The 25,892-nt window shown below is 34.0% G+C and overlaps 1 pseudogene across 1 annotated transcript; it reads left to right on the top strand.

The window, feature by feature from the left end:
* The first annotated feature begins 8,930 nt into the window (after positions 1-8,930).
* LOC309827140 (ADP-sugar pyrophosphatase-like) lies at positions 8,931-25,234 on the top strand (annotated as a pseudogene). Its single transcript has 2 exons — positions 8,931-8,943; positions 24,677-25,234. The product of its transcript is annotated as an ADP-sugar pyrophosphatase-like (transcript).
* The last annotated feature ends 658 nt before the right edge of the window (positions 25,235-25,892 follow it).

The following is a 25,892-nucleotide window of genomic DNA, read 5'->3' as shown; positions in this document are numbered from 1 at the left end:
CAAGAGACCCAGGGAAATATTCAAATTATTTCTATTTAACTTAAATCAACATCACTAAACTGTATTTCTTTCCCTTTCAAACGTGTTTTCTAATGACATATTCTAGAAATGAGTCCTGCAACTAGTTGAAAATAATTGCTTACTTTCCAAATGTGCAAATTCATGTGTGGGAGGGTGTATGTGTATGTGTCTATATTAAGTACGTTTTACTGATGCTCTCTTTGCTTTGTCTCAGAGGCTTCTCTCTCAAGAGATTTGTTTTTATATCCCCAAATGGAAGATGTAAACTTATTAAAAGAAAATTGTCTTTGCTTGCATATTCCTATGCTGCCAAATTTCTGAATTCAGAATAAGACCCTGTTTTTATCTTCAGGCTTTGTCCTTAACAGATGTATGTAAAACTACAGGAAAATACAGATATTTTAGTTATTCATTAAAAGAAGTATCTTTTGGACTTCCCTGGTGGCGCAGTGGTTGGGAGTCGGCCTGCCAATGCAAGCGACAAGGGTTCGCGCCCTGGTCTGGGAAGATCCCACATGCTGTGGAGCAACTAGGCCCGTAAGCCACAATTACTGAGCCTGCGCGTCTGGAGCCTGTGCTCCACAACAAGAGAGGCCACGATAGTGAGAGGCCCGCGATGAAGAGTGGCCCCCGCTCGCAGCAACTAGAGAAAGCCCTCGCACAGAAACAAAGATCCAACACAGCCATAAATTAATTAATTAATTAATTTAAAAAAATTTTTTAAACTTAAAAAAAAAAAGTATCTTTTATTTAATTCCCTGTGGATTTTTGTACCCTAGGTCCATAGATCTGGTACTATTTGGGGTAGCTAAGTATAATAAAACATTTGACTCTATTTTTGATGTTTGACTGCTGACAGGTTTCGAGCCGCACTACTCAGCCTCCCCTCCTCTCCGCACGTTGCCATGCTGATGTCAAAGCCTGGGTGCGCCCCCTTTTGGTGCTGGTGGGAAGTTCAGTCCACACCCGTCCTGGCTCCCATTCTCATGAACCTCTAATCACAATGAAAGCCAAGCTAGTCTCCTTTTCTGTCTTTCTAGTCATTTTTGGACCTGCTTGGGAGCCTGCCCCTCTGTCTGCAGAAAGCCTCATCATATGAATAATTAACCTTTTCATATCCTTTTTGTAAACATGCACTTTATCAGTTTTGACATCTTTTGAGCTCCTCATGCCCAAAGCGTATTTTGTTATCAGCATTAGTAACCTTTTACAGAAGATGTAACAGTGAGACAACTGTATGGGACACATGTAGATTAATTTGACATGTAAGGAGAAATAGTATTTTGGGATCAAGATACTTAAATATGTCCTTGATTCTTGAGAGGGATAATTCACAACTTTATACCTACAGACATTAAGAGTTCTGACTCAAAGGCAGTTAAGTCATAGTGTTTGCTCTTTGAAAACCGTAAAAGAGTTTCATCAGTGTGATATTCTCTGTTTGAATAGAATATGATATCTCAAACTATATCTTGGATTTCTACCAATCAAAAAGCAGTGATTCAAGTGGCTTATTTTAAGCAGAGTTCAAAACAACCTGGACTTGTCTCTGAGGTTTTCATTATTTGACTCAACAAACTACTATGGATTACCTATTTATAAGAAATGTGCATAAAAAATAGAAAATGATCTGAAAAAGCTCAATAATGATTAGTTTCGCTTCTTTTTTAGTATCCTTAATCAAAACTGAACAGAAACAAAAGAATGAGATGGGACTCATTTTGCAGTTAAATTACAGAAAGGAATTTATATAGACAATATTGCTCTTAATACTAGAAAGTTATATCTGATAGAGAAAAAATACAGCATCAATAAACAGAAAATCTGAAGTCCTCACCCTCACAGGATCTTTGGAGATTTCACTAAAGTTCTTTCCCCTCTATAGATTTCAGTTGTTGAATTATAAAATCATGTTCCTTTCCTACCTAAAATGTAAGGTTCTGTGATATGTTTTTTAGACATGAAAAATTGTTGAACTTATCTAACCTAAATAATTAGTTAGGGTATGTGTGTGTGTGTATGTGTGTGTGTGTGTGTGTATGTGTGTGCGCACGCGTGCAAATTATAAACTTTCAAGCTACTAAACTAACATTAGCATGCTGAATGCTATCTGAAGACCCAAGGATTCATAGAATTTTGAATACTCCCTAGGCTACTTTCTGTTAGAACTAATTTTTTAATGATGATAGTGTCCATATTGGCTTTTGTGAGTATATGTTTTGGAATCAATTTGCAAATTGACATCTTGGCCCAGTTTACTCTCAAAGATATAGGAGCCACCTGTCATCTTTATTCCGTAAAGATTAAGTCAAATGCCCTCTAACTCTGATTCCTTTGTATCCTGGCTGTAAAGGAGTCCTGTTCATGTGAATTCTGACTCATTTATTGCCTACTTCATTGCTCAGATAGCCAAAGCTTCATTAAATGAACAGAGAGACCCACGGATTTGCACTGACTAAGGAAATTCACTGGACTTATCCAAAGAGTCCTCAAGAATGATTTCTGATCATCATCGTTTCATGCTTTATCTGTCAGGGTTCAGTGGTTGTTTCAAAATCTTTCATTTTAAGACCTACAGACTATCTTAAAATTCATCTGAAAATGGGATTGAACAAAATCCCAAATTCTATAACTTTTGTTGTGATCATGTTTTTATATTGTGCCTCTCTTTCAATGAATATTCCTGCTTCAGGCATATTTCAGCTTATAAGGCAGGAATGTTTCCGCTATAATTAATACCAAATGCATTTCCTTTCTTTTTGAAAAAAGCACCTACCATCCCTAAATGAATGCGTCATAACTAGATGTGCTCTGGTTGTTGAGGATTAGCTAAGTACATGATACCAAACACATGCTACAGCCTTCCCTTTTAGTATATCTATTTATTATACAGGATATTAGATGGGACAAGTTAGTCTCATCTTTGAAGACTGTACAGAATAAAAAAGTCACTAATATGAGGACTATTACAAAATCCTGTTTGCTCTGCAGTGTTTTTTACATATCTTCTACTTTGGCTCTGAAGTTTCATCAGGGTCATTCCTTTAGAACAAAATTACAGAATTGTAAAATAACAATAAAAATAATTGTTCTATTTTTGGCAGTGTGTGGTATATAAAACAAGCCCTAATTATTTTACATGAATTCTGATTTTTTAATTCTCAAAAAAAATGCTACAGATTAGATTGAATTTACTATAGGCTCAATTTTGCAAATGAAGAAAAATAAGCGCAATCTAGATCCTTCCACAGCCACAAGATGGTGGCTGAAGTTCTGTTCACTGCATCCAAATATCATTACATGCTTTGCTGCTTCCCCCATAACCATTAATATTGCCTAGCATTGTTTGCATGTGTATCTGGGTTTAATTTGCATGACATCATTAGACTATAAATAGATTGATAGAAATAGATGGGCAGAAAGATAGAAGGAGAAACTGCCTTCAGAATTCTTCTTTCTCAAACTCACTTGCTGATCTGGTCATCTTTGCAATTTCTATTTACTAATGAAAGCTCCAAAATAATTGCAGAAAATTATTGAACCTGCAATTACCAAATGGGTAATTATGAAGCAGTTCTAGAAGACTCCTTCATATTTCTTTCCAACTAATTAAAGTGTACAAACTTTGATTCTTTCTCTTAGAATTAATGTGGCATTACATATAACTACAAGTTTGTTACTTAAAGATAAGTTAATGTACATTTTAAAGACATTTTAGAAGTTCAGTAGATGTTTCATAATTGCACGTGTACATATTTCTCTCTAGGTTTCTTAACTTTACGCTTATCAGTCTTATTTTTATTTAGAATTTGCCTGAAATAAAAAAAACTGGTCTCGTACATAGGTTAAAGCCAAAATGTTTATTTTCATGTTAGGCCAAGAAGACACAAATTTACCCATGTTTTTGTAGTAGCAAAAGTCATAAGTATGCGGTTTTTTACAAAGTTTTCTTTGAGAATACTCCAGTTCTCATTGACGTGAAAGGGAGTGGCTGATGTAGAGCAATGGTTAGGACAGTTCAGGAGTCAGACTGCTCGAGCTTCATTCCTGCTCCGTCACATCTCAGCTGTGTGATCTTTGACACATTATCCTCAGTATTTCCATTTCCCCCTGTAAACTGGGGAAATAATATTACCCACCTCATAATGTCCTCGTGAAGATTATAAGAGATAATAAATGTTAAGTCCTTAAAACAAAGCCTGACACACATGATAAACATCTAAGAAATCTTAAGTATGTATTATTACCTTAATTTTCTGAATGATTCAGAATTTTAAGCTTAAATGAAATGATTATTCAGGGTATTTTTTAGCCTTTGAGATAAAAACCTGTGATTTCATAAAGCAAGCATTGTAACAAGGCACATTTTCCCTTACACCTGAATAAAAGCATTTTTGAAGCCTGTCAATTTTTCTGTTTTGTAAATATGTGTTTTCTATTATTTATATATGTATACATATATAATATTATATATATATATAATTGTTGTACAGTTCTTGGGCAGTAAAATCTTTCTCAGCTTAACTGAATTATAGCTTACTAAAATTCTTCATTCATTGAGTTTTCTCTTTGCTCTTAAATAATAAAGCACCTCACCAAATAGCTCTGATTAGAAGCAAAAGGGAAAGAAGAAAATGAACAAATGAAAGGAGAAACCCTGCAGCTCGACCTAGCCTAGAGACTCTCTGGGAGAGAGATTGATGCTGGACGCTGATTGCAAACGGCACAGGGACCTTCTGTGTGCCCTGCAGCATGGTCAGGTGGTGGACAGTGGAGGTTGCTCTTTGCTGTTTGCACCTCATTTTCAGTTGTGACTGCTGAGCTGGCTTACTCTGGAATTTACTTCAGACCCATGAGGTTCACAGGAGTGCTATTATTGTGTTAGTTTGGACACAGAGAGACTCAGTATTTTTTCTTTCATTATTCATACAGTAAAATCCTTGAGCCTCAAGGCAGCAGCCAGGACCTTTGTCATCAGTAACTATTTATAAACAATTACAGTCACTCTTCTCAGGGATGTTGTGCACTAAGTAGAAAGGGGCAAAGGAATATGAGTATTAAATAGAGGATTATCTCCTTTTTCTGTTCTCATATACATGTGCTTTCTTCTAGTTTACCCTTCATATACTTCCTCTCAGACTTATATCTTACATATCTCTAGTACACTTACCATAACTAAGAAATCAACATTACCATTAACTAACTATGCACTTTATTGAATTTGACCAATTTTCTACTGTTGTCCTTTTTCCATTGCAGGTTGCAATGGCTAATTTTTTATATCACTTTTCAATACTTGTGATAGCAATTGTGAAGACCATTGTCACTAGCATAATGCTGCTAAAACAGAGGTTCAGAGAGATTAAACAATTTGCCTACACATCCAGAAGACATTGGTCTTGTGGCCCTAGGTCCAGGGCTCTCTCCTTTAGACCATTCTCATACTGTCTTCCAGCATAAGAAATACATTCACAGCAAAGAGAGTCATTACTTTTTTTTACTGGGAACAAAAGAAATGAGCAGGCTTTTTATTAAAATTTATTTGTGCACATAAGTGTGTAGTTTATAATTGCTTTGAAAAGCATACATTTATGTTCATTTGGCAATAAGATAGTTATTTATTTTAGAAGATAAAGGATGGCTAATGTCATTGAATAATATTGTACCAATACATATATCTGTTCCCAAAATAGCTTATTTTCAAATTTTTATTCATGAGCTTTTATTCTGAAAGGCTCTGTATTTTTAAGTGAAGCTTGATATTAAAATATCAAAAGTTCCACAAAGAACATTTCAAATTAATTTCTTAAAATGCTGTTCTACACTATTTTAATGTAAATAATTACAATAAAATGTATTTTAAGGTTAATGATTCAAACTAAAATTTATATAAGGACAAAGAACCATTTTCTTTCTTTTGCTTATCCCAGTTGACCCCAAATGAAATCAGTGTTAAGAGTTTCTTAAGAATGCTTCTAGAAAAAAGCAAACATTTTGAATATTCTTTTCTCCTTTGTACTTTTTCCTCATGATAAAAATTTCAATAATTTGTTCATAGAATTATACCTTATACATTCTATTGACAGCTGAGTATTCTGCTTACGGGTATACTGCGATTTAGTTTAGAGTTTTTAAATTGATAGCCCATTTTTTGTTATTTTCACTTCTGTCAAAGCCATAAATGCTATGATGACAAACTACTTAAGAGATCTCTTAAGAAAAATCTGTGGAGTGAATTCCTAGGAGGAGAACAGTTGGGAGGACGATAAGTGCATTTAATTTTAATAGCTATTGACAAATTGGCCTTCAAATCAGTTCCAGAAAACATTGACCAAAGACACATCTGAAAGTACCCTATTACCACAGGCTTCCTGACAATGAGTACTAACAAACCTTGAAAAATTTTCTTCACCAATTAGTTTGCTGAAAAAGGGACCAGGATTTTATTTATATTGATTTAATTATGAGATGGAACATCTTTTCAGATACTTACTGGCCATTGGCATTTCTCGTCATAAAAATGTTATTTTGTGATTAATTTTTTCCTACTGACTTTTTGCTACCCTATCTCTTGTTGATTATATTATTAAACTAAAGATATTAGCTCATTCTCTCATAGGTGCTTCATCCCCCTCCCCAACTTTTTACTTCCATTTTACTTTATGTATGGCATGTTCTTCATTCAGAAGAATTTAGTTTTGCTTTGGTTGTTATTTTAGGCTGTCAAAATTATCAGTTGTTTCCCTTCCAGTTTCTGGACTTGTGATCAGGCTTAGAAAAGTTTCACTCACTCCAAGATTTGAAAAATGTAAACTTGACAGGTGTTGCTTTCCTGTGACTGAGTGTCTGTGTATTTGGCAGCTGTATCGAAGTAGTGTTCATATGCTATGAAATTCACTCATTTGAGTAAGTGTACAGTTCAGTACCACAATCCAATACGGGGACATTATTACCACCAGTGAAAGAAGTGGCAATCAGTCCCCATTCCCATCCTTAATGTCTGAATAGATTTATCTTTTCTGGATATTTCTTACTGATAGAATCACACAACAAGGAGTACTAACAAACCTAAAAAAATTATATTTACCAATTAGGTAAATTGGTCTTCTGAGTCAGGTTTCATTTACCTAGTATAATGTTTTGGGAATTCATCTATATGCTAGCATGTTTTAAGTCTTCCAATCCATGAATATATATATGTCTTTATGTTAATTTACATTTTTAAAATTTTTTCTCAGCAATATTTTGTAGTTCTTCTCAGTGTACAAGTTTTGCACTTCTTTTGTTAAATTTAATCCTAAGTATATTTTATTTTTATGATATTGTGAAGGGAAATATTTTGTTTTCAGATTTGCATTGCTATTATATAGAAATGTAGTTTTTAAAATGTGTTGTGACCCTTCTGTTAACCATTTAAATGCTCTAGTAGATAAAGATGGTTTTATATTGGAAAGTACACTGAACTAGCAGTCACAATAATATATATGTTGTTTGCTTTAAAGTGTATGAATTTACGTTTAGATAATTCTAACAAGTTTTCAATGTCTATGAATGTTTGGCAGGTTATTCAAAACTTTGTAGGGTAGAGAACATTCATGCTGGGTTTGGTAGGATATCTAGTGTCCTTGGTTCTGGCATACCAAATTCTAGTAGCATCCTCTCACTATTCATTGTGGAAACCACAGAAGACCCTATAATTTAAAAAATATATATTCCATAAAATATATTACCATGCTTTGTGAATCACTCTTTAGAGCTTACCATATAATGTCTAAGCCTGTGTGTTCCCAGAGAGGGAGTATGTCTTATTCTTTCCAGTGCCTAGCACAGTACATGGCATGTAAGCATTCAGTATGTCTACTAAATTACTGTATTATGAGTGAAACCTTGGAGATTTCCAGCAATAAATTTACCATATAGTTGAGATGGGTTAAAGGGCTCATGGACTTCATTTTACAGGTTGAAGAAATGAAGACCAAGGGGTTTAAATGACAGAACTACTTTTTTTTAATTGAAAGAGAATCTCAGTTTGACTTAAAATATCTTTGAATTGGTAGAGATCATGGACATCATTTAGTTTAATTAGCTAATTAGAAAACACCACTTCTATAGCATCACTCACATGGTAATCTATGTAACTTAAAACTTCCACTGATGGTTAATATACTTAATAGGCATGATTACTTGAGAATGTAGGCCTTTGTTTTTTTGGGAAGCTATAAATATTTAAATAGTGAATTTAAATATGCCTACTTTTATCTAATCATATTTAGTCATATGTTTGCCCTCTAGAAGAGTATAATTTGCTTCCAATACTGAAATAATAGCTTGTTACATATGCAAATGCAGCTATAATGTTTCCCTTTGGCATTCTCTTCTTCAGGCACTAAAAAACATATATTTTAACTTCCTTAGTTTAGTTTAATTTTAATCTCTAATCAGTCTGGTCACCTTCTTCTGAACTTTAATACCTCAATAGCTTTCTTAAAATGTGGTGCTCGGAATTAAATATGATATTTTAAATGTGTTTCTAGTGGAATTCATGTAGTCCCTTTTCAAAGCAATAATGACATTTTTGCAGATGTTTCGTTATCTGGTTATATTTCCTTGCAAGTCTGAGAACTCCTTGGTGAAAAATGCTTTATCTTATTACCACTGCATGATGAATTGAATTAAAATCATTGAAATGTGTTAACATCTTTATATAGTACCAGATCATGATTATATATTTAGCTATGATATTAGATTATTGAAGATAGTCTGCCTTTTAAATAAGGCAGTATAAAATTATCCCCACCATATTCTTATCATATTGATTGTATATACCTTTATGATATAATTGGGTACAGAATAATCTGATTCTGGATGTAAATAATATTGTTCTGTTCAGCATTCCAAAAGTAAGAGGCATGAGTAGAAAAGGTAAGTTTTCCTAGAACACTCAATACTTGCAAACCTAAGGTAGTTTTTTGATCATCGTTTTCTCTTTTCTGAACATTCCTTTAAAAACTATGTATTGAAGTTCTCCATAACATTTGGTTTTGCAGGGAAAAAAATATTATAACAGTACATTGAACAGATACCAACTTTTTAGATATGTCAAATTTTGTCCATGTTTTATTCATTGCCATTCATTGCTTTCATTCATTGTCAGTTCTAAGACCTCCTCCTTTGTGCCTAGATAATTGTGGCAAACTTCTTGTGAGTATCTGCTATACTTGTACCCGCTGGTCTTTGGAACAATAAGAAACTCTCCTGTTTGTGTCCTTTGCTCACATGGTGTTTACTGAAACGGATCTCTCTTATTTTTAAGGTATCCCTATTTTTTCCTTAAGAAACTGCCCTTTTTGTACTTCCTACATCCAACAATGACGCTTCCTCCAGAACTTAGCATTTTGTTATTTTGGGGGGTTTTGGCATATTTTCTTCCCACTGACTTCTTTCTACTCAGTTTTTCATATCTCTCTCCGAGAATATCAGTCAAGTAATCTGACAGAGGCAAAATTATCCTCTTTAGTCAACAGTGGTTCTCATGATTGGGGGAAAGCTACTATATTTGTGTGCAGGGACAAATTAGGGGATCCTAATATACCTATGAAGCTCAAGACAGTACCAACCTAATCAAGAACTATTTTATAACAAGCTGATAATTTCATTTAACTCTTCACATGACTTTGGGAAGCTCAGTTTTTTAAGCCAAAGGGGTAATGACACCTTTCCTAGAAGTTTTGAGTGTTAACAAACATAAGGTGAAGAGGAATTCTTTTTCATTAATGAGGAAATGCAAAACAGGACAATCACTTTGGAAGACGGTGTGGTATGTAGTTACTTATAAAACTAAACATATTCTTGCTATATGATCCAGCAGTTGCATTCCTTGGTATTTATCCAAAGAAGTTGAGAACTTATGTCCACACAAAAACCTGTACACAAATGTTTATATAACTTTATTCACAGTTGCCAAACTTGGAAACAACCAAGATGCCCTGCAGCCTGTGAATGGGTAAACTTTGTTATATCCAGACAATAGAATTTTATTCAACCCTAAAAAGAAATGAGCTATCAAACCATGAAAACACATGGAAGAAATTTAAGCACATATTACTACATGAAAGAAGCCAATCTAAAAAGGCAACATATGATTCCAACTATATGACATTCTGGAAAAGGAAAAACTATGGAAACAATAAAAAGATCAGTGGTTATCAGGAGTTAGAGTGGGGGAGGGATACATATATGGAGCACAGAAAAATTTGGGGGCAGTGAAAATATTCCGTATGATACTACGGTGATGGATATGTGTCCAAACCCATAGAATGTACAACACCAAGGGTGAACAGTAAGGTAAACTATGGAAGTAGGGTGATTGTGATGTAGCAATGTAAGTTCATCAATTGTACTACTCTGGTGGAGGATGTTGACAATAGGGGAGACTATGCATGTGTGTGGGTAGGGGTTATATAAGAAATCCCTGTACCTTCCACTCAATTTTGCTTTGTATCTAAAACTGCTCTAAAAAAGTCTTAATTGAAAGAAAAAACACAATGAGACATCACTTCACATCTGCTAAAATGACTATATTTAACAGATCATTTAAAGTTTTGTGAGGCTGTAGAGAAATTAGAACCCTCATATATTGATGATTGGGATTATTAAATGGTGGGATTATAAAATGGTGCACTCTGGCAGTTCTTCCAAGTTAAATATACAGTTGCTGTATGATTTACCTATTCAACTTCTACATGCCTAAGAGAAATAAAAACTTATGAAAACTTGTACATGAATGTTCATAGCGCCTAATAGCCAAAGGTGGAAACAACCCAAATATCTATCAATTAATGAATGGATACTTGTGTATGAATTTAAAAAAATATGTTATATCCAGACAGCAGAAATGTGTTCAACATAAAAAGGAATGAATTACTGATAGACGTTAGAAACACAGATGCACCTTGAAAACTTTATGCTACTTAAAGAAGTCAGTGACAAAAGACTGCATAGTGAATGATTCCGTTTATATGAAAGGTTAAAATAGGAGAATCTAGAGATTGAAAGTATGCTAATATTGTCTAGGGCTGGAAAGTAATGGGGAGTGACTGCTCATGGAAACGGGGTTTCCTTTGGGGATGATGGAAATGTAAAATGTGGTAACGGTGGCACAATTCTGTAAATATACTAAAATTCACTGAAATGTACACTTTAAATGAGTGGATTATATAGCATATGCATTATATTCACAGTAAAGCTATTTTTAAATTAAATTTAATTTATTTACTTATTTTTGGCTGTGTTGGGTCTTCGTTTCTGTGTGAGGGCTTTCTCTAGTTGCAGCAAAAAAGGGCCACTCTTCATTGTGGTGCGCGGGCCGTTCACTATTGTGGCCTCTCTCGTTGCGGAGCACAGGCTCCAGACGCGCAGGCTCAGTAGTTGTGGAGCACGGGCCCAGTTGCTCCGCGGCATGTGGGATCTTCCCAGACCAGGGCTCGAACCCGTGTCCCCTGCATTGGCAGGCAGATTCTCAACCATTGCGCCACCAGGCAAGCCCTATTTTTAAAATTTAAAAAATAAAGAAAAGCAAGGTCTGTCGAAATATTTTGTAGTTGATAAATAATACATAAATGCATCATTATTTTTCCTTGCTGAAAGTAACTTTGGTGCTCGTGAAAATTTACTTTTTTAATACTATAAATAGTCCACATTAGTCTTCTATTATATCATTTCCTTGTCATATTTTTTACTCCTCTTCTTGCTACTATTAATCCTTCAGGGGAGCAGGAAATTAATTTGGTTCTCTTTAATTCATCCAAGTCCGTTACCCATAAAAGTCATTTTAATAAATCACAGAACCAAATATTTTCTTATTTTTGATTGTGTTGAGAGTTTATTTTTTGACAAAAATAACTTAAAAAAATAGTTCCAATATTAAAAATCACTATCAGTTGTAAGAAATTAACTAAATGTGAGTTACAAATTTCAAACCCTGAATGCTAGCTTAAGATATTCAGATTTTAACTAAATTAAATTCCTGTGTATTTAATAGGCAAAAAGTGCCTGGGAGATAACCATAAAGATTGTCATCATACTTACTTAGAGTCTTTCCCAGTGATGTAGAAGAGAGGATAAGCATCCTAGAAATTAACTATAAATTTGATAATAAATAAACATATTAAACACACCAGTAGAGACAGAAAAAAAATAATACCAAGGGTCAACATAAGCTAAATATAAAAATATATAATTATAAAAGTTAAATCAAATTACATACTCATTTCTATAAACACCTTAGGAAATGTATGTCTGTCATTTCTTAGAGAGCTTTCGAAAGAAGGTTCACTTACGCTTTTTGCAAATATACTGTATTTAGAAGACGATGATCATCAGCCTTAGGCACTCTCAGCTTTGACTTCTGATTGTAGCAGATGAGAAAATTTATGAATGAAGTCCTATTTGTTTTCACTTGGAATAGGTTTCTTTGGATAAGCCACTATTTTCAAATCGGAGTAGCTCCACAGCAATCAGAAATTCTTTTCTATCTTCTGTCCCTTTTCCTCTGTGGGTCATATGGGTTCTATGAGTAGGCAGGGACATTCTTATTTGGTTTGGCTTGTATTTTCTTGTCTGTCAGTAAATGCATGAATCCCTGTTATATTCTTTTCCTGAGAGAAGTAAGACCAATCATGAAAGAAGGGGAAAGTGTATAAATGGACCCAGTAAATAAGAACATGTGGCAAAGTGCAAGGTAAAAGAGCAAGTGAAATTTATTGGGTTATACATTACATCTATTTTAATGCAAGGGAAATAGACACTTTCAGTAGTTCCTGAGACAATGCTTTGATTATATGAACTTTATTCTTTCTTATTAATATCAGTATAATTTATAGGAGTTGAAGTCAGCATGAATTAGAGTGTTGAGGGTGTGTGAGTCCCTGATGTTCAGGAAAGAATGATTCATCTGAGTGTTAAAATTCATGTGACAGAAAAGGTCATCACACTTTTCCATAGATATTCAGTTACTAATCATAAATAAGGTTGTCCTTTATTAACGCCCATTCATCCAACTTGTTATTAGTGTTAACAACTGGTTGTGATTGAGAAAAATGGAACTCTAGCATTATAGAATGTAGAATGGCAAAGGTTTTTGCTTTTCCTGTTTTTTTTTTTTTTGGCTAAGCTCTGACATTGGCTCATTTTTAGAATGGCAAAGTTCACAAGAATGAGAACAAATAGAGAGTGAAATGATCTTTTGAAAGAAATGGTAGCTGTGTCATCCCAGAGGCAATTAAATATGATGAACAAATCACCAAAATGTACACAGTACACTTGGGATCAATCTAATCTTAGCAGGGGATTCAACAGCCTGCATTAGATGACAATAATTTGATTATTTTCTTTAAATATATAGTTGGCTCTTAAATTTATCCCCAGGTCTGTGTTAGATATTGATACTTACAAAAATTTAGTTATCAACTGAGATTGTTAAGATAGTAGGAAGTATGAATATGTGAATCTAATCTTATTTTCCTTCAAATCAATTCTTCTGTTTATCCATATTTTGATTGGAATTGTCTTTTTCAAACATTTCTGAGTTATATTTATTTGTATACACTGTTATTTGCAAAGACAATGTGATTTACACTTAGGTGAAAATCTTTAATTTAAAAAACACAAAATTAATATAACTTTAAAAGTACTATATATTTCTTAAGTAGGCCTATCTTGGAAAAATAATAATAAATTTTAAAAATAATTGTGGCTTGTGCTCTGTTTTGTATTGTTTTTCATGTTGTTTAAGAGATTTGTATTTTTATCCCTATGAGTGAATCTCTGAGGGTGTTCCTGAAGCTTCAAAGCCCAAATACAGTTTTCATCAAAGACTGAAATCCAAACTTGAATGGAAAATTTCATCTTGTCAATTTCTCACATGATTTGTATTTAGTTTACCAAGGAGGTTTTAAGTGGCATATGAAATCATTAAAACAATAATTCCTGAAAAAAATGCAATATGCATCATTTGTTCCGTCCTCAATAAGTGACTTTATTTACTACAATGTTTGGGAAGCCACGTTTCCTTACAGTTTTTCTCAATCTCTGATACCTTGGGAACAAATATAAAGCCAACCTCATAAAAATGAGGAAACTTATGTTTATATATTCAAGGAGCTTTGGAACTAGAAACTCATTTTAGCCATGATATTGACCAATATTAAGTAAAGTGGAAAGTTTTTTCTTAGATTCTATTCAAGTGAGTTTAATTACAATCTCACAAATGGACCTTGGATGAAGTATCATTTCAAATAAGATTCTTATTAGGCTACAACAACAGAAATAGGAATATAATGTGACCCACATGTCTAGTTTTAAATTTTCTAGAAGGCACACTCAAAAAGTAACAAAAAATGGAATTATTTTTAAAATTTAAACCAATGTGTCCAAAATAGTACCATTCAATATGTAATCAATATTAAAAACTCTTGATGAAATAATTTTTATATCAAGTCTTTGGAATCTATTGAACAGTGGAGGATTAGAGTTTTAAAAAATATTTGTGTTTATTCTTTTTTTTTTGCTTGTTTTGATTTTTCTTCCAGTTTTATTGAGATATAATTGACATACAGCACTGTATGAGTTTAAGGTATACAGCATAATGATTTGACTTACGTACATCATGAAATGATTATCACAATAAGTTTAGTGAACATCCTTCATCTCATATAAGATACAAAAGAAAAAGAAAAAAGGTTTTTCCCTTGTGATGAGAACTCAGGGTTTACTCTCTTAACAACTCATATATAAAATACAGCTGCATTTAATTATATTAAGGTTGTTGTATGTTACACCCTTAGTATTTCTTTATCTTATAACTTATCTTGTACCTTTTGACTACTTTCATCAAAAATATATCCAAAAATACATAGACAGAGCTCTTTTCACTATGTCACTGATGCTGTTTATAAATTGGTCACATGACTCTGTTTTCTTTGTTAAGACAAAAAAAGTATATAAACCATTCATGTAAGAGCAGAAAAAAATTAAAGCTCATTTCTCACTGCTGTTTCTTAACCATTTTCTTTCTTCCTTGGCATGTTTCATACATGTTATACTTCCTTCCCTGAGAAACTTTCTGGGAAATACAATGTACACTCTCTCTTTTCCTTTGATAAAAGATTAGAATGCTTTAAAAGACAAATAATTTAACTTTTTAATAATTATGGTTTCCTAATAAGGTAATTACTTTCCATGGTGATACTCTAGGGAATGGAGGCAAGGAGCTTGCCTTCCTAACAAAGACTATCAGAACCACGTTGGGATTTTTGAAAGTACATATTACCATGTGCTCCTAATATTTTAAGAACCACTTGAGGGGCAGAAGTTGTTTAGAAGTAGGCCTCATTACATTGGGACTTAGTTTGGGGTTCTATCATTAAGAAAGCATGGTAAGAAGAAGGAATTTAGATACAAATAAAACTTTTTTTGCATTTTTTTGATGGGATGGAGATACATAGTACATAGAAAATCTTATGAACACTTATTTTGTTCCTCTCTAACTATCTATCTACCCAAATCCCGTCTTCCCCCAAAGATCCTCCCTCCCCAGACTTGGAAACATCAAGAGCTGGGCTTACATAGGAGTTCACAAACCCATGATTTCTTTTCTTGTCCTTTTCTTTTTTTCCTTTTACATCCTTCTGCTCAATCTTGGTAGATCCCGGATAAGAGATGACCAATAGCTCATGGCTCCCATTCTCACCTTCTCTTTCATTTCTTCAACTTCACTTTCAGTTCTAAGCTTCCCCTCTCTTCTTCTTAAGCTGAAAATGTAATTCACTTCCGCCTGGAGTCATTTCTTAGGTGGAGGGGGTCTTTCTTCAAAACTTAGGTCTAGAAAATGGGTGATATCTGATGAATGGATACTTTACAATGACATTTAATTCTCTCCTCTTACAGTACATGAAGTCATTACCCTGTGCATTATATTCTCTGAAACATTTAAGAGAATAATGTCTTAATGACTAAAGCGCTCTCCCTTATGGACCACACTGTTACACTGGGGTCATGTTAGGCACTCCTGTCTTAAACTTTCCCTGGCTCTGAGCTCTCCTCATCAAATTCAGGGATCTAATTCGTTCCACTTGCATGACTATTTTCACTGCAGAGCTGAGTCAAGGGAAGGAGCCGTAGCAGCACCACTCTGATCAATCAGTTCTCCTGAATGTCTTAGATGGGTACACTGTTAGCTGACTTTGTTCCTGATGGTAAATTAACCATTTTTTCCTTAGCCCAAACCATACCTAGCAACAGCAAGAATTATTCATTGCATAATTTATGTTAACACTATTCAAGTTCAGCTGATGTAATTTCTGGTTTCCCAAATGTGCCTTACAACCCTGGTGGCAGGTTGTGATGGTTTTATTTAATGAAAATTCAAAGGCAGAGGTCTTTTCACTGTTTCACTAATACTCTTTATAAGTTGGCCACATGACTCTCAGGTTTTCTTTGTTGTTGTTAAGACAAAAAAAGGTATAGAAACCATTCATCCAAGAGAGAAAAAATTTCTAAATCAAAGCTCATATCTCACTGCCATTATTTAAACATTTTCTCTTCTTTCTTTACTGCCATAAACACAACATACTCCCTTCCCTGAGAAGCCTTCTGGGAAATACACTGTAAGCTTTCTCTTTTCCTGGTTTTACTCATAAGAAACACTCACTGGGGAGCTTATCTTTTCCATACGTTCTCCTTCCACTTTTGGCCACAAAGTGGTGGTGATGGGGTAAAAACTGTGGGAACTCAACTCAGTCATTTTGCTCTCACTTTTATATACTATACCCAAAGCCAAAGGAGTTGATTTGAGAAACTTCCAGACTCCTTAATGAAGACTCCTTACACCTCTACTAAAAAGGACCTGAATGAGTTTGAAGTCCTTCTACATCTTTGGAGGGGTGTTCCTGTTATGGTTTGAATTGTGTCTTCCCAAAAATTCATGTGTTTAAGTCCTAATCCCCAATACCTCAGGAGGTGACCTTATTTGGAAAAAGAGTAGTTGAAGATGTAATCAGCTCACTTAAGATTAGGTCATACACAGCAATCCCACTACTGGGCATATACCCTGAGAAAACCATAATTCAAAAAGAGTCATGTACCAAAATGTTCATTGCAACTCCATTTACAGTAGCCTGGAGATGGAAACAACCTAAGCGTCCATCATCGGATGAATGGATAAAGAAGATGTGGCACATATATACAATGGAATATTACTCAGCTATAAAAAGAAATGAAATTGAGCTATTTGTAATGAGGTGGATAGACCTAGAGTCTGTCATACAGAGTGAAGTAAGTCAGAAAGAAAAAGACAAATACCATATGCTAACACATATATATGGAATTTAAGAAAAAAAAATGTCATGAAGAACGTAGGGGTAAGACAAGAATAAAGACACAGACCTACTAGAGAATGGACTTGAGGATATGGGGAGGGGGAAGGGTAAGCTGTGACAAAGCGAGAGAGAGGCATGGACATATATACACTACCAAATGTAAAATAGATAGCTAGTGGGAAGCAGCCGCATAGCACAGGGAGATCAGCTCAGGTGCTTTGTGACTGCCTGGAGGAGTGGGATAGGGAGGGTGGGAGGGAGGGAGACGCAAGAGGGAAGAGATATGGGGACATATGTATATGTATAATTGATTCAGTTTGTTATAAAGCAGAAACTAACACACCATTGTAAAGCAATTATACTCCAATAAAGATGTTAAAAAATAAAAGATTAGGTCATACAGGAGTAGGATATTTGCTTCAGATGTTAATTGTTTTTTAAAGAAATGAAATGTTACAGATACAAATAAAACCTTGTCACCATCGATTCTTTTCTCTTTTCCTCTTGAAAAGTAACCATAATCTTAAAGTCACTGTGTGCCATTTAGTTTTATTTTTTAAATTAATGTAACAATCATCAAATCAATATTTATTGTTTTACCGTGTACCAGAAATTGTTCCAAGTATTTTACATCATGATGTCAATTCATTAAACTAGCAACTGTGGTATTCTCATCTTACCTATGAGGGAACAATGGTCTTAAGGAATAAGCAGCCATCTGAAGTCACACAGCCAGTAAGAGGTGTGTGACTGGAATTTGAACAGTCTGGCATGTTGGCTCCAGAGATCATACATTTAAATGTTCCCTTACATAGTACGGGCACATAGTACATAGTATGCACCTGTAAACCAATTATGGTACTATTTTAAGTTTTAGATGCTTATATAAATGGTAACATCCTGCAAACATTCTCATCAACCTGCTTTTCACTTAACATTAATTTGGAGATTTATCCATATTTATGCAAATGGCTCTATTTTAGCTATTTCTTAACATGCCATCAATGTTTCTGAGTGCTGTAGATTTCTACACCCTGGAAAAATGTCCCATGTGATTTAGATTGGGTGAGTAAAGTGAAAATATGAAAAAAGAGATCTTGTAGGACATCAGATTCATTCTCAGACGGAACAGTAGGAGGTGGTACACATAAAATATGAGGATGTGGACATTATTCTATTAAAACTGACCAAATCTACATACACATCTCTTGGAAAGTCTTTGCATATTCTCAGGTACATGAAAAATATATTGAAGAGTACTGCTATAGATGATCAGTAAGGTTCGGTATGGTCCAGCAAAGTTGCTAACAATAATCTATATATAAAACTTCAATCAGATGCATAAAGTTATTTACAGTAATGGCTTGTTATGAAGAATATTGTATGTAGTACTCTTGAATTTGGATTTAATTATCTGGCCAATGAATATGCAAACTCAATTTATTGTTTCTGTTTTCTTCCATTCGTTTTGCTTCATTATTTATCAATCAATATCAATTTAGAAATATATGCAAAATCATATTTTATATAGAGGATGCTTTTGGAGAGAAAAGAAAGCAGATGAAACAGAACCACTTAGAAGATTAGTATAGTCACTCAGGCAAAGAAAGATTAGACATGTACATATGGACAGTGGGGTTTGAAACTGGAAGATTTGAAAAATGTTTAAAAACAAAAATCAACAAGGGAGAGTGACAAATTGTTTATGGAGAGAGTGCAGGAAGGAGTCATTAATAACTCTTAACCTTGCCAAAGAAATGTATCTGTGAGTCAGAGTTAATAATGCTTTAATGATGAATTGTGGGAGTTTCAAAGAGAGAGAGATTAGTGGAAGATTCATTGTAATGAAATTGACTTTTAAGATGGATAAGTATATTTTTCATACTTATGAATATTGTTGATCCTATTTTCCTCATCAACAGGAATCATGTATTATTTCTTATGACAAATGGTATCCATTGTATGGAGCTTAGAAAATATGGAAAAATACAGAGAAGGAAACAAAAAATACCAGTATGCCTTAGAGATAACCTGCGATGCATGTGTATGGCTGTATAAGACATTAAAATCATACTGTGAACATATTATTTTAATGTTTAATATTATAAACAATATTATTTTAATTATAAACAAGTATTATTTAATGTTATAAACAATAATACAGTTATATTTTATTATTATAAACGTATTATTTTAATATGGTTGATAACCCAATTATTTGCCAATCTTCAATTACTGCACATATACAGAATTGAAATTTTGATTTGCTTTTACAAATGGTGCCAAAATGAAGAGTAAATAGCATTTTATACACACACACACACACACACAAACACACAAAACGAGTTATAGTAGAATCAGAGAAAAAGCATAAGAAAGGCACAGAGAAATAATAAATATTTAAAGCATGTTAAACAGTATAATTTCCCTTGAGCACAGAGATTTTGAAAGCTAAGAGAAGTTAAGACTGGAAAGAAAAGCTGACATACTATCATGATGACAGATGATGGAATTTGTTCCTCACTTGGTTATAAATATGAAACCAATGTAGTTGCTAAAATATAACTGGGTAAAATGAGCATTTACCTTGGAGGATTATATAAAGTGAATAAGAGTGGATAAAGGCTGAAAAAAATGAGGCCAGTTAGAACACTGAATAATCAAGGAAATAGGCATGAGAGCTTGAACTAGAATGTTATTTTTAAAGGACGAGAGAAAAAACTGGAAGTGATTAGCATCAGTGAGAGAAAATAATAATGGTTGGATAGATATAAGCAAGAAAGGAATGTGAGGAATCAATGTTTCAAGCCTGGGAAACTTGGTGAATTTTGCTAAGTTTCTGGAGAAGAATTGTATTTAATGGGATAAGATGAAGTGTTCAGTTTGGGTTGCAATTTTCTGCTGCCTATCAGCAAACAATAGATAAACCCTAAAGCTGAAGGACATGTGCTTCTGAAGCACAGAAGCATCATTAAAGATAGAAATAGAGACTCATTTAAAAGGAGGGAATGATAAAATTTAAAAAAAGGGGGGAAATAGAAGATTTTAAATTGTTAGGAGTATAGAGAAAAGAGAATATGATCTATGCTAAAACTTAATACATTAAACGTAGGGCGTGAGTAAAGAGAGTTAATCATGGTATAAGGAATACTCACAGAGATAAATGACTTAAATGGTTCTTATATTTTAAGACAAAGTGGTTGGTCAACTATCACAAATACTGTGAGGAAGTTTTGGAGGAGGAAGGATGGTTGGCCGTTATATTCATGGTATATTTTACATTCAGCAAGACTTTCTTCATCAAATCATATGGAGGTGACAGTGAATCAGTGAAGGACTGACACTCAGGTGATCCTCATGAGATTCTTTATCAGAGACACAAGCATATACCAAACTTAGATCCATTTGGGGAACAGTTACTCCACCTGAAGAAGTTAGGGTATTTCCATTTCAAGCCCTTTATTAGTGTTCCATGTTTTGGAGTTTTCTAGAAGAAAACCAATTATAAAAACCAATTGTTGGGCTTCCCTGGTGGCACAGTGGTTGAGAGTCCGCCTGCCGATGCAGGGGACACAGGTTCGTGCCCCAGTCTGGGAAGATCCCACATGACGCAGAGCGGCTAGGCCCGTGAGCCACGGCCGCTGAGCCTGCAAGTCCGGAGCCTGTGCTCCTCAACGGCAGAGGACACAACAGTGAGAGGCCCGCATACCGAAAAAAAAAAAAAACAATTGTAAATGTTAAGATGCTTTTAGAATGGGCATCTGAAAATAAAATGTAGTTTTGAAAGACTGTCAAATCAATGTAGCTAAATTTGCTTTGCACTGTAAGCTCTGCGCTGTTACTTTATTTCAAGTTAAAAATTATTCTTAAAAAATTCTAAATACCAAGTTTAATAGAATTACTCTAATTATTTGAAAGTTTTAGGCTTTATTTATAATACTTTAATATTATATTTAATTTAAATTTTTGAAGTACATATTAATCATTAGGAAAGTACTGAAGAACACATTAATTTAAAAAAATATTCCAACTTACTACGAACTTGTAATTCGTTATTAGCTCTAAGTCTCCATTATTAACTTATGAGTTTGAATACTGTGAAATCAACGTCACTAACATGGGAGATATTTAGGATGAATGGTTGAATTTTTCTAGATCATAGCTCTAGATGAAAATACAGTAGATTAAAATACAGTGTTAGTAACTAGGAAACTATTATTTAACAGATAGGGTCACAATATAATATTAAATGTACCTTTACAGTACAACCGCTCTAGAAATGGTTTGGCAGATTCTTATAAAGTGAAACTGACACTTACTATAACACCCAGCAATCTAATTTTAAATATTTAACCAAGAAATGAAACTTTACGTTCAAACAAAATCTTTCCATAAATTTCAGAGTAGCTTGATTCATTATCATCAAAACCTGGAAAAGTCCTTCAATGGGTAAATAAATAAACTGTGATAAATCCATGCAGTGAAATACTTATTCAGCAATGAAAAGGAGCAAACTGTTGAAACGTGCAACAGCATGAATGAATCTCCAGTACATTATGCTAAGTGAAAAGGCCAGATTCAAAAGGCTACAGCCAACATGGTTCCAATTATATGACATTCTTGAAAATGAAAAAAACTGTAGGAAGAGAAAATATATAAAAACAGATGAGTGATTATTAGGCGTTAGAGGTGGGTGTAGGTGTTAAAACACAAAGAGGCAGAGTGTAATATTTTGGAGAGGTAGAACAGTTGTGTATCTTAACTGTGGTGATGCTACACTTTTGAACACATTTTTCAAAACTCAGAAAACTGTACATCAAAAGGAATGTTTTACTGTATGTAAATTAGACTTAAAAAACGATTTTTCTCTTAAATTAGCCCATCAATTGCTAAAAATTTTCTTTAAGAAAAAAATACTACACTTAAAATATCTACACTGGTGTCTGACTTACTTCATTCAGTATGACAATCTCAGGGTCCATCCACGTCATTGCAAATGGCATTACTTCATTCTTTTTTATGGCTGAGTAATATCCCATTGTATATATGTACTACATCTTCTTTATCCATTCATCCATCAATGGACATTTAGGTTGCTTCCATGTCCTGGCTATTGTAAATAGTGCTGCAATGAACATTGGGGTACATGTGTCTTTTTGAGTGAAGTAAGTCAGACAGAGAAAGACAAATATATGATATCGTTTATATGTGGAATCTAAAAAAAATGGTACAAATGAATTGATTTACAAAACAGAAATAAGTCACAGATGTAGAAAACAAACTTATGGTTACCAAGGGAGAAGGCAGGGGAGAGATAAATTGGGAGTTTGGGATTGACATATACACACTACTATATATAAAATAGATAACTGATAAGAACCTACTGTATAGCACAGGGAACACTACTCAATACTATGTAATGACCTATATGGAAAAGAATCTAAAAAAGAGTGGATATATGTATATGTATAACTGATTGACTTTGCTGTACAGCAGAAACTAACACAACATTGTAAATCAACTATACTCCAATAAAAATTAATTTAAAAAATGATGACTTAAAAAAATATCTACATGATGTATCATAGGGTATATGTTTAAATGCCTCTATTTTAACAAGCTCGATTTAATGTTAGCCCATATGTAAAGATTTTAATACTAGTAAATACAAATTTGTGGTTATTATATCAAAGGTAGTAACTATTGTTTAAGAAACCATGATGTGACACAGCAGGAAGTAGAATATTTACAGTTAGAAGGAAATGAATTTACATCCCAGTTCTGATGCATAGTTGCTATATGTCATCAAAAGAACTACATTGCCTTTCTGGGACTCAGTTTCCTTGGAAATGGGGTTAAAGTACTCACATGCTTTATTTATTATAATAATTAAATGAGATAGTGCTATCCAAGACCCTCAATAATTTTTTTTTGCTAAAAATCATTTCCTCCCTTTTCTTGAAAATTATTTTCTGAAGAAATTTTTAAATCCCATGGGATTGTAATTTATTGGCAATTTTTACATATGTTTTCAAAAAAGGCCTGGAAATATGGGCTAACATATAATATTTATGCCAAAAAGTCACTTGCAGCACACAGTTTGCTCAAATATAATTTAAGTTTCAGTAATAGAAACCTAAATATACTCTTTAAATGACTATACACAATCATAAACAGATTTCTGATCTCAAAAAAATATTTTTCTGAAGCTACATTTTTTTTATTTTCAGTTATTTATTAAAAGGAAAAGGTCCACTAAATTTGATTAAAGTTCTACATTATTATTGTAAATGGAAATATATATTTTCTATAGGAAAATACAATTATTTTTTGTAATACTTATAGCACTGAATTCAAGGAGTGTGAAATATTTCAAAGGAGGAGAGAAATGGTAGGAGATAAAGTCAAGGAGCTATAAGAAAGAAAGGCTCAAAACATGGTAGACATTGGTGGAAAGGCTCAGAACATGGTAGACATTGGTGGCCATTTTAAGCCATTTGTCTTTATCTCTTTGAGACCCTGGAAGCCAGTGTATTAGAGACATTTCAACAAATGAAAGACACTATTTATTTATTATCACACCAGCTGCCTTGTTACAAGTAGATTGTAGGGGAAGAAGGACAAAAATCAGAAAGGCCAATTAGGAGACTGTTATAATAATTCAGGTGAGAGAAGGTGGTGCCTTGACCAGGAAGGTGTACAAGATTAACCAGTTACTGAGGGGAAATTACATGGACTCAATAGGGAAAAGTTTTGTAGTACTTGATATGGGAGAAAATGTAGGGGAAATGAAGAGAATAGAGAAATATAAGGGATATAAAGATAGGAGTCATGAAAATACTAGATGTTTGCACGTAGATAAGTAACAAAAAGGAAAAATAAGACAAGGGATACTAAGACATATTATGCTCTAAAGGAGAACTAAAAATATGCAGAATGAGTTTCACAGTGAATGTCACTTCAGGAAATCTGCCTACCATAATTAAAACTGATGGACTCTCTTGTCCACAGACATGGCTTCAATCAGGTCCAGCTATCAGAGTGGCATGACTCCCAGTGTTGCCAGATTCATGGGCCATTAGGACCAACCCAAAATGGCTTTGAGGATTATTCTGAGAATATAGAAAGTTGCCAGAAAACAGTAGCAAAGTATGATTTTCCCTGAAGATTTCCAGAGAGAGTTTTGCAAAAACTTTTGAATTGCTGTGAAAATATACTGAACAATGTTCTGTTCCGTTTCTGGTTTGAACCCCTTGAGACCTATAGGAATCATTAACAAGGAAAATCAGTCGAGCTTGAAGAAACAATGTACATGGATCCTACTGATAAAACTAGAACTTGGGAAACTTTGAAACACATAACTGGGAAGAATAGTTGGCTGATGGTGTGGTAGTTATCCCAGTGCTGCAAAGAACTCTTTATTATGAATGTATCATTCTGGTGAAACAGTTCTGACCGCCAATGGGAAACTACAGCCTAGAATTCCCCACAGGTCTCACAGTCAGTAATGAAAGCCCAGAAGCAGCTGCTCTTTGGGAGCTTGAGGAAGAAACTGGCAATGAAGGTGACGTTACTGAATGTTCTTTAGCTGTAAGTACGGATCCAAGTTTGTCAGCAGTACCACATACATTGTGGCAATAACTGTTAATGGAGATGATGCTGAAAATGTAAAACCTAAGCCAAAGCCAGAGGATAGAGAATTTGTGGAAGTAATTTTTTGCTAAAGAATGATCTCTTGAAGAGATTTGATGCTAAAGTGACTGAAGAACATCTGATGGTGGACGTCAGTCTTTTCTTATGCTCTCGCGCTGAAGCTGTTTGAAGTTCCCTTCCTGTAATTTTAGGTGCAAAGAGCAATGGCCATGTTTTTGTAAATGAGACCACCGGGGCCTCCTTTACTAAGACTTTGTATTCAGCTTAGTTTAATGTCGATTTGAAATTAACTTTTCCATACAATATAAGCAACACAGAATGAAAAAAAAGAAAAAAAATCCTCAAGTGGGGTGGTAGCTGAAACAATGACAGAACATAAATATTAGTCTCTGAGAAGAAACGAAAAAGATGAGATCATATTCGAGAAATTATTTGTTGAATCTGGCTCAATGCTAAGCTAGCAGTAAGAACACAGCAGGAATGAGAAGGACGCTGGATGCTAGTAGACAAGGAGGTATATGCTTCTGAAGTGAAAAGGAAGCCAATGGGAATGACAGACACCTGAGTCATTCTAGGATTTTTGCATAAAATAAAGTTGATGAGGGACAGGAACAGGGCTGTACCTTCAGCTTGGGTGTAGGAAAGATACCCAGAAACCCAGTCATAAGCAGAGAGATATTCTACAGGATGGGAGAATGGAAGAAGTCACTGGTATCTTCTGTAGTTATACAAGAGTAAACACATATTCCAAACATTGTCTTATGTATGGATGCTCTCCAAGCAGTGATTGTCCTTGCTATAAGCAATGATCTAAGAAAACATTTACCTATAACAGGAAGCCTT

The sequence above is a fragment of the Grampus griseus genome (genome assembly GCF_964374135.1).
Source record: "Grampus griseus genome assembly, chromosome: 9".
NCBI lineage: Eukaryota > Metazoa > Chordata > Mammalia > Artiodactyla > Delphinidae > Grampus > Grampus griseus.
This window is presented reverse-complemented; position numbering and strand designations above follow the sequence as displayed.